This window comes from Mchenga conophoros, linkage group LG1 (assembly GCF_057382185.1).
Source record: "Mchenga conophoros isolate Kocher_MC1m ecotype Shallow Benthic linkage group LG1, M_conophoros_male_GT1.1, whole genome shotgun sequence".
Classification (NCBI taxonomy): Eukaryota; Metazoa; Chordata; class Actinopteri; order Cichliformes; family Cichlidae; genus Mchenga; species Mchenga conophoros.
Genome location: NC_140526.1, coordinates 42,969,665 through 42,978,966, shown reverse-complemented (window position 1 = coordinate 42,978,966; position 9,302 = coordinate 42,969,665). Strand labels below are relative to the sequence as shown.

At 42.6% G+C, this 9,302-nt stretch overlaps 1 pseudogene; it reads left to right on the top strand.

The window, feature by feature from the left end:
• The first annotated feature begins 770 nt into the window (after positions 1–770).
• Positions 771–8,684, top strand: LOC146583928 (uncharacterized; annotated as a pseudogene).
• The last annotated feature ends 618 nt before the right edge of the window (positions 8,685–9,302 follow it).

The following is a 9,302-nucleotide window of genomic DNA, read 5'->3' as shown; positions in this document are numbered from 1 at the left end:
GGTCTGGGGTGTGGGGCCTCCCTGCTGCTGCGGAGTCGGGGCGGTCTGCCTCTCCCCACCGCAGGGAAAAGGGTAACACCACCTGGGTCTGGGTGCAGTTCCCCCCTCTAGGGGCAAGGGTACCTAGACCCGGTTCGTAGAATATGCTTGGGGAGTGTGATCGTGTGTACAGCGTCTCTTTTTGTCTGTCTCCACGTTGGATGAGTGTGGAGTAAGTGCATATGAGAGCATGAGGGTGGGAATGGATGTTTGTATCTGTGTGTGCCTGTATGTCTGTGTCTATATGTCAGGTTGGGTAGCAGACGCCACCTCTCTGGGGACATCTCAGGCCCTCCAAGGTTTGGAGGCCTATCTCCACCCACCACCACTTCCCCTGCCAGTGGCGGACTCCCTCAGGTGTCGGTGCGTTGGTGATTCTTTGTGTCCGGGGGTGGGCGTCCAGGTACACACCGGCTCACTCCTTGGCGGCCGCTTATCGGGGCCTGGAGCCTGGGGCTCGCTCGGGCCACTTCGGAGGTGGGGTGCCCCCGGCCTCTCGGCCTGGGGCTCGGTCACTCAGTTGAGTGAGCCCTCATCTGGGACTCTCCTCAGCTCTTACTGGGACAGTGGTGCGGCTGCCCCTCTGTTGGTCTTCCTTGGTCTCTTGTGTTCTGGGGGCCTCTGGATGGCTGGAGTTTTGATCTCCTCCATACCTGCTTCATACCCTGGAGGACGGGGCTATGGCTCCCCACACTCCCTAGCAGATCGTTACATGGAGAAACCTTTGGAATGCAAGCATGCTGATCCACACAGGTATGCACACAGGTGTACACACGGGTATTCACAGACGCGGACTACAGCTTTCTTGGCTGCTGCCTAGAAGCACATTGTGCGCTGTCTATCTTGCGTGCTGCACAATATCGTTTATTATTTAGTATCTACTGATATCTACTGCTAGCTAGTTTATTATGATGGTGCTGTTTTTTTTATTATGTTGCTCTTTGTTGTTTGCTTTCTCTTCTGTTTTTTTTCTCCATACAGGTGACCCAGGTGTTTTGTTTTTTTTGTTTGCTTTTTTTTTCTTTCTTTTTTTTCTTTCTTCCCCCCCTTCTCACCGTCTCTTCTCCCCTTTGGTTTTCTTTCTCTCCCTCTCTTTATTCTTTCTCCCTGTCCTATCCCCCAGTCATGTCTGTCCCATACGGAAGAGGATTAGGGCCACTGGAAAAAAAAAAAAGAATTCTGACTTTAATCTCAGAATTCTGAGAATAAAGTCAGAATTCTGACTTTATTCTCAGAATTCTGACTTTTTTCTCAGAATTTTGAGGTGGGCACCTGCAGGCTTCCAGCTTCAGTGACAGAGATGTGTCCAGTTTGGCAGGTGGAGAACTAATTCACTAAATATGGTGGATATAAGTGACTTTTTGCGTGGCCGAGGGGTCCCCGAAGATGCTATTTTATTAATGGAAGAGCAGAAGGTGAGTAACAAAAAGAGCAATAGTTTGGTGTCTCCTATTTCTACAGGAAAACAGTTACAGTACAGTTACGGTTAGCTGTTAGCATGCTTGTTAGCTTATAATGTTATATAGGAATGAACGTGTTTCACGATGTTACAGTATACTAGGTGAATTGACGTTTTAACTGTTGTTGATCGCAGGATCATCCCAGATGGGTTCGTTGCATTTTATTTTATTGTTCTACTATTTCAGAGTTTTTCAAGGCAGTTAAGCGGAGCTGTGTTACAGATGCTAGCCGCCTGCCAATATCACTGATATATTTGATGTGTACAAGTAAGTTACACTTAGTACAGCGGAGGGGAGAAGCTGTAACGAATGTTTATGCGGATATTTCACTCAGAAAAATGGGTGGCGTTCATACACAGCCACCGACACAGCCCCGGTTGTTGTTCTGACGGTGGCCGACTGACGATCCCCTCACAACATGTTAGCTAACACAAGCTAATGTAGTGCATGTAACTGTGTATACGTTAGTGGTACAGTGTCGGAAGAAATGAGCAAACTGTTTATAATGTCAGAATGAAATCATCTTTCTCCTATATATAAAAGTGCTGGCTGAGGAGCGCTGCCGTGTTGAACTTTGACCTCGGAGTGACGTGACGTTTGTTCGCACAACCAATGGAAGTGCAGAAAGTCGCAAATCAGGCATATTGTTCGCATAAACACAAAAATAAATAAATAAATAACGAAATAATCCCGATATTGTGCCAAAGACTGATTTACAATGTTACTTTGTGTTCTATGTGTAATACCTTTGCTTAAATGACTAAATGGACTGTGTATTTATGACTCTGCGTTATAGTCTTACATACATAAGTAACATTCATATGTACAGATAAAAATGTACAGAGATATGTACACAAGCGTGTACACAAAAGTCTACTGCTGATCGAGCTGCTCAGTGGTCGTACAGTCTCATGCAGAGAGCGTGGAGGTGTTGTCCATGGTGGATGTTAGCTTAGACAACATCCTCTCCTCCCCAGTCTGCTCAATGGACTTTAGCAGACCGCTAAAGCTGGCCCTCCCGACCAGTTTGTTAAGTTTCCCCCTGTCCCTCTCTGCCATTCCACCACTCCAGCAGACCACAACATAAAAGACAGCAGACGCCACCACAGTGTCGTAGAACATCCTTACGGTGTGTTCACACCGAACGCGATGGACGCGAATAAAACGCCCCAAACGCCCCTAATTTGATGCGTGTACATTCGCGTCTCAACGCGTGTCCAAGAAAAATCCATCGCGCGTCAAAATATCATATTTTGACGCGCGTGAACCGGAAATGTGGGAGGAATGTGGGAGGGAGTTGTGCCAGACCGGTATCTTTGCAAGATGGCAGCTATCGAGCTAGCGCTTGAAGAGAGAGTCTCCCTTCTCTATGTACTGTGGAGAGCAGAGTAGCGGCGTAAAGGACATCCTCGCCGTACCTGGGTCCATCAGGTCCTCCAGAGGCATGAGCAGTTTGGTGAGTTTCACCACTTGCTCCAGGAGCTGCGCCTGGATGACGGCCGATTCCAGCGCTATCACCGTCGGCCAGTTTGAGGACCTGCTTTCCCTCGTCGGTCCCAGCATCGCCCGCCTAGACACCAACTACAGCCGCTCAATCCCACCTGCAGAGCGCCTGTCCGTCTGCCTGAGGTTAGTAAAACTATTTAATACGGTAGTCCTTTATTGATATCTGTGCTAATATGCTAATCCATCCAGTTATACACTGCTAACATGGATGTGCTATGCTAACAGTGAATGCTGTCGGTGTTTACTGAAAGCAAACTGTGGTACAGAGACGACTCTTTGTAATATTTCTAGTGATACTCAGAAGCTCTCATCAAGTCCCGATTTAATTCGATTTATGCTGTTATCAGTGTTTGCATGATAGCATGGCTGTGGTGTCACATCAATGTATGCGCTCGGTGTTTGCTGATATCAAACTGTAGCATTAGGACCACTGAGTTAACCTTTGTAGTGATACTCACTCCTTTTTATTTAGACCTGGTTTAATTCTGGGATAGTTGAATATTTGTATATAATCCCTGCAGCTGTCAGACTCTATAGCAGGGGTCACCAGCCTTTATTAAAACAGAGTTAGATAAAACTGAACAGTTTGGTTCATCTTTAGTTACATGGTTCTATCTTGATAAGCTGTCTTATCACAGATTAATTTTTCAAAAATATTAATGATTTAAGCAAGGAAAGGGCTACATGTCAACACACAACTCTTTATTTCTATTAATGTCTTACTTCATTCCTACCTGATTGACATGTTTAGGAATTATGAGTGATTGGCTCACTGTAGTTGTGAAAGTTGCTACCAATCAAATTATGATATGTTAAAGTTAAAACAAAACACAACTGTTTTAGATATTATCTAATATACATTTTGTAATTATCCTTATAATTACAAAATGTTTTATGTAAGATTTAAGTTTTGTGATTTATATCTGACATCACAAAAGTATTTTGGAATTTGAATAATGTATTTTGTAACTGCAGTACACATAATACTGATTTTGAACAATTTTGTCCAGGTTCCTTGTCACCGGGGACTCCTTCAGGACCATCGCGTTCAGTTTCAGAGTCGGTGTGTCCACGGTGAGCCAGATCACCCCCCAGGCAGCGACGTCCATCTGGGACTGTCTAGTGGACGACTTCATGGCTGTGCCTTCACCTGGAGACTGGCGGTCCATCATAGAGGGATTCCAGGAGCGCTGGAACTTTCCTCTGTGCTGTGAAGCTCTGGATGGGAAGCACGTCCAGACAAAGGCACCCCATATATCATATAGGAGACACACACATTGATATACACTAAATATTCATTTCATTTCTTTTTTGTGGTGCCCAAATTGATGCACCTGCTTGATTTTGTTTAAACAATTATTGCACACTTTCTGTAAATCCAGTAAACTTCTTTTCACTTCTCAAATATCACTGTGTGTGTCTCCTGTATGATATTTAACTGACATTTTTTATTGTAACAACCAACGATTTATACAGGAAAATAATGTCTATTAACAAGGTTGCCCAAACTTCTGCATCCCACTGTATCAGTATATTTTGTCATTAGTATAATATGAAATAAATTCTACATGTGTCAAGTTGTGTGCCAACATTTGCTGTGTAGTAGAACTGAGACATTAGTCATTATAAACATTTATTTGAAATAATATTAAAATTCTCAAACAGAAAAACATTAAACATAAATATATAAAATATAAGAATTTACAGAGAGACAGGAATAAAAAGGACCAGCTGCTCTCCAGAGCAGGAACAAGGCTGAGGAGGAAATGCTCCATTGGAGACTGGTGTGGCCTCTTCAGGGACTCCAGGATGGCCAGCTCCACCGCCGATGGACCGTCCTGGGACCCGTCCCTCATCTGCCTCGGAGCCGTCCTCCTCTGTGGGCCTGTAAAACAGCACAAAACACAAAGAAATGAGAAGGCTGCTACTAGATTTTAATTTCAACATTGAAAAAAAAAAAAAAAACAATAACAGGATATAATCAGATTGGTTGTAGATATTTAGTAAAAGGGAATCCCACCGACTAAAAAGGTATCAGTGCTTGCTGTACATATCTGTGGGTGCAGCAGCAGGAGCTCAGGGACTGGGGATGCTCTGCTGCAGAATCAGTTGGTTCTATCAATACAGTATTAAATGTTAACAGGTTGGATATAATAATCGTAGAGTAGACAGTGGTCCCTCATTTATTGCAGGGGTTCTCAGAATAACTAGCCCCTGGTCACAGTTCTCACAATTGATTCTCAAAGTGCAAACCTTTGTAGATTGCAAAACGTAAAAGTATTATTATGCCGCGGTTTGTCTTCATCTGCCCGCCACTTTCGTGCGTCTTTTTCCCTCACGGTGCAGGTGTCTATTTCCGAATGAGGCTCATAGTTATGGGTGTTTTTGTGCTGTTTTTTCTATTGGACGCGATGGTTATCAAAACCAAACGTGATAAATTTGGCAAGCGCAGGAGATTTGTCAATCAGGCTGCAGAATGCAATGCTGTACTGTGCAATAAAAAATCAGCGAAAAAGCAAAGCAGTGACGGATGAACAGCGGGACCACTGTGTGCTGTTTGTTAATAAACAATAAAATATATTCCTAAATGACAACATGCATAAAAGCAGAACGTATTTGTACGTCAGTGGGAAAATAGCGGTGGCTTGCTAGCTTTTGTGCGGCTTCCCGGGTCAGTGAAAACTTTCAAAAGAGAAATGAATGAACTTACCAGGTTGCCCGATCTCTTCACATATCTTCCTCCAAGCTCGGTCCTTTTTATTCCTGTCTCGGTACTGAAAGCAGCTGGTGTTGTACAGCTCCGAGTTGTTTGCTACCGCATTGATTAGCCTTCCCCTCCATTGAAGTATGAAAGGCTTTGGCTGGATCTGCCCCTTTGACCTAGGTAACAGCCACGTCACCAGGCTCCTGATTGGTTGTCGCGGCGCGATTTGACGCTGGAGTTCAGATTTTTCCAACTCGAGCGGTAGACGCGAAACGCGCGTATGCACAAAATGCAACACAAAAACTCACGCGCGTGGTTTTATTCGCGAGTCAAACGCACCAGACGCGCTACACTGACGCGCGTTTCACGCGTTTTGGCGTTTTCGCGACGCAAATCTGCTTCCGAATTTTCGCGGGACCCGCAATCGCGCGTCATCGCGCCTTTCCATTGACTTTACATGTAAACCTGACGCTCTATTCGCGTCCATCGCGTTCGGTGTGAACACACCGTTAGAAGACGTACTACCTACATCATAACCAATCAAGTCCCACTTTTTTTTTAAATACAGAAGAGGATTTATTATTTACTGAAAGGCTATGCCTTAGTTTGCTTCTTTCATTATTGTGTTTTGTCCTGCATAAAATAGATAGCTTTTCTGATAACTACAGTCAATACTCTCCTACTGGCATTAGTGGTGACCTAAGAGGCTTAACTGTAATATTGCTTTGCAGTGTAAATGTTGCAGAAAATGACTGTCTTTTCTTTCTTCCTGTGTGCAGATTGACTGTGACGTCTGTTACGTTTTGGTGTTGTCGGTGTGTTGTTTTTGGCGTGACTGTTATGTGTTTCCTGTTTTACTTTGAAAGTCTGTGTTATCTTAGTGTTTTCAGTTTACGTTTCCCTGTCTCGTCAGTTCTAATTTGCCCCAGCTGTGTTTCCCTCCTGTTGTCCATTTTCCTGATTGCTCCCTCTATGTATTTAAACCCTGTGTTTCAGTGTGTCATGGTCGCGATCTCCCCCGTGTTGTAAATAGTTTGGTGTTTTGTTGTAAATAAATAGTTTGCTGTAAATAGCTGTAAAATAGATTTGTCGATACTTTCGTTTTGGGATTTTGGTGGTGAGCTTTAGTGGGGTTTTTTTGTGTTTTTTTTTTTCTTTATTTTTACTTTTTTTCGTGTTGCACTCCGGTTGCCTAGGCCGGGGTGTAACACGTCATAGCGCTGATGGATGACGCAACTTTGGCAAACTACATTCCCTCGTACGGAGACCGAATTGCCGTCTTCAATTTCTGCAAAAGCAAGCAACCACTGTCAAAAAGAAAACTAGGACTTCTGCAAAAACTTCGTGAGAAAATGAAAACCAGAAAAGAAAGTCCAAAGGAGAACACTTCACATACAGATGCAGGAATAAGACAGACAAAGAAGCAAAAAGCAACACGCAATGTTGAGATAGGATGGATACACAGTGATGGAAAAATAGCCAAACAGGTGAGAGCGAAGCAGGGAGGTGGCACTAGAAAAATTCAAATGGCCACTGATGCTGGATTAAAAGATATTCTTCAGGAAGGAAAGAAACTTTTTTTTCCTAATGGCATATCTCCTAAGGGATGTGAAACAGATTTTAAGTTTGAGGTTTGGGACTTTAAACAGAACCACCTTACTGATGATACCTGCCAGTCTATTGGCAATATGTATGAGGCAGCGAGACTGACAATGTTACGCTTCTACATTGCAACAAAACCAAAAGATCCTGAAGAAGATGCCAGCGAGACATCTGAAGTGGTGTTTGTCTCAGAAAGCAGTGGCAGTGATATTAATCCATTGCAAGTGGGGGAAGTCAGGGGTAATTTTGATGAAGTCATCGCTGGTTCAGAAATTTTAGATGATCCAGAAATTACTTTTGGTCCAATTTTTGATGCTGAAGAAGATACAGAAGACACATTAGTCTATGAGGGTTTTCTTGTACCCCTCAGTCCACCTAATTCAGAGAACATAATAACAATCACCATACGTCATACTGACACTTTACATGACATGATTACTGCTTTCTCTGATGAGGAGATTTTGACCAAAACACTGAATGTGAAGCGCATACTTCCAGACAACACAGAAGAACCAGGCACTGGATCAGGAATACTAAGAGATGTACTCACATGCTTCTGGCATGAATTTTATGAGCGATGCACCCTAGGTGCAACCGTTAAAGTGCCATTCATTCGCCATGATTTTCCTGCTGAAAAATGGAAGGCAGTTGGGCGAATACTCCTGAAAGGTTACCAAGAATGTCAGTATTTTCCAAATAAACTTGCAATCCCTTTTCTGGAACAAGTGCTTTTCAGTGGTGTTTACAGTGATCTTAAAGCACACTTTCTACAGTTTGCCAGCAGCCAAGAATGTGATGTTTTGATGGAAGCAGTAAAAGATTTCTCTGCAGTTGACTTGGATGATCTTGTGGAAGTTCTTGACAGTTATGGCTGTAGAAAAAGAATCACTGCTGAGACTCTTCCTACAATCCTTGATGAAATAGCACACAAAGAGCTTGTCCAAAAACCAATGTTTGTTATTGACTGCTGGCGGGAGATCATCGACCCCCATATCTCCCTCAGTCCGGAGGGACTGACCAAGTTATTCTCTGAACTGCAACCAACTTCAAAAAAAGTGTGCCAGCTGCTGAAATTTGCTGTGGATTTGACTCCACAACAAAAAGAAGTGAAAAATCATCTCAAAAGATTCATCAGAGAGCTGGATAACATTAAACTTCAGAAATTTATGCGTTTCTGCACCGGATCTGACCTTATAGTAACAAACAGTATTTATGTGGAATTTCAAGATATGACAGAGTTTACAAGAAGACCAGTCGGACGCACGTGTGGGAATGTTCTGCAGCTAGCTAACAGCTATGAAAACTTCCCAGATTTTCGTTCTGAATTTAATGCAGTTCTTGAAAGTAATGTCTGGGTGATGGACATTGTTTAGACTCTCACAGCAATGCGTTACATTTGAACTGCTCATGCACACTAGAGCATAACTGTAAAGAGATGTTAGGAATATGTATTTTTATGTATTTTGAACTTATACAGTATACTTATTTTAATTAGAGAGAAGTTTCTCATCTCTGTTAGAAGCCTAGTTTTGGCTAATATTTCATTTTCTTTTATCATTTTGAGTTTTACATAATACAGTCACAAAACAAAACGAACAGGTACACTGTTTACTACCATATCCAGAGCTGTCTTCACCAAATCCAAGCTTTCCAGCTGTAAGACAGAAACCTTCAGCAAAAGCATGAAGAAAGATTACTAAAGATCTATAAACTATAATTAAACTGCTCTTAAACGTTCTTTAATGCACCATGTGTGGTGTGAGAGCTCAGCACAGTCAAATACTTTTGTAAGTAATTAGTAGTAAGACTAATTCATTCAGATGGTATTTTCTTATTAGGTCAGGGCTAAAACTGAACATAGTTATAACGTAAACGTAATGCTGTTATGCAACACTGTATTGTAAAAGGAATAAGTACAATTTTATACTTTAGCATTTGTCATGTCTGAAAACATTTTGCTTTACAGTATATGCAATTTTTAGTTAAGGTAG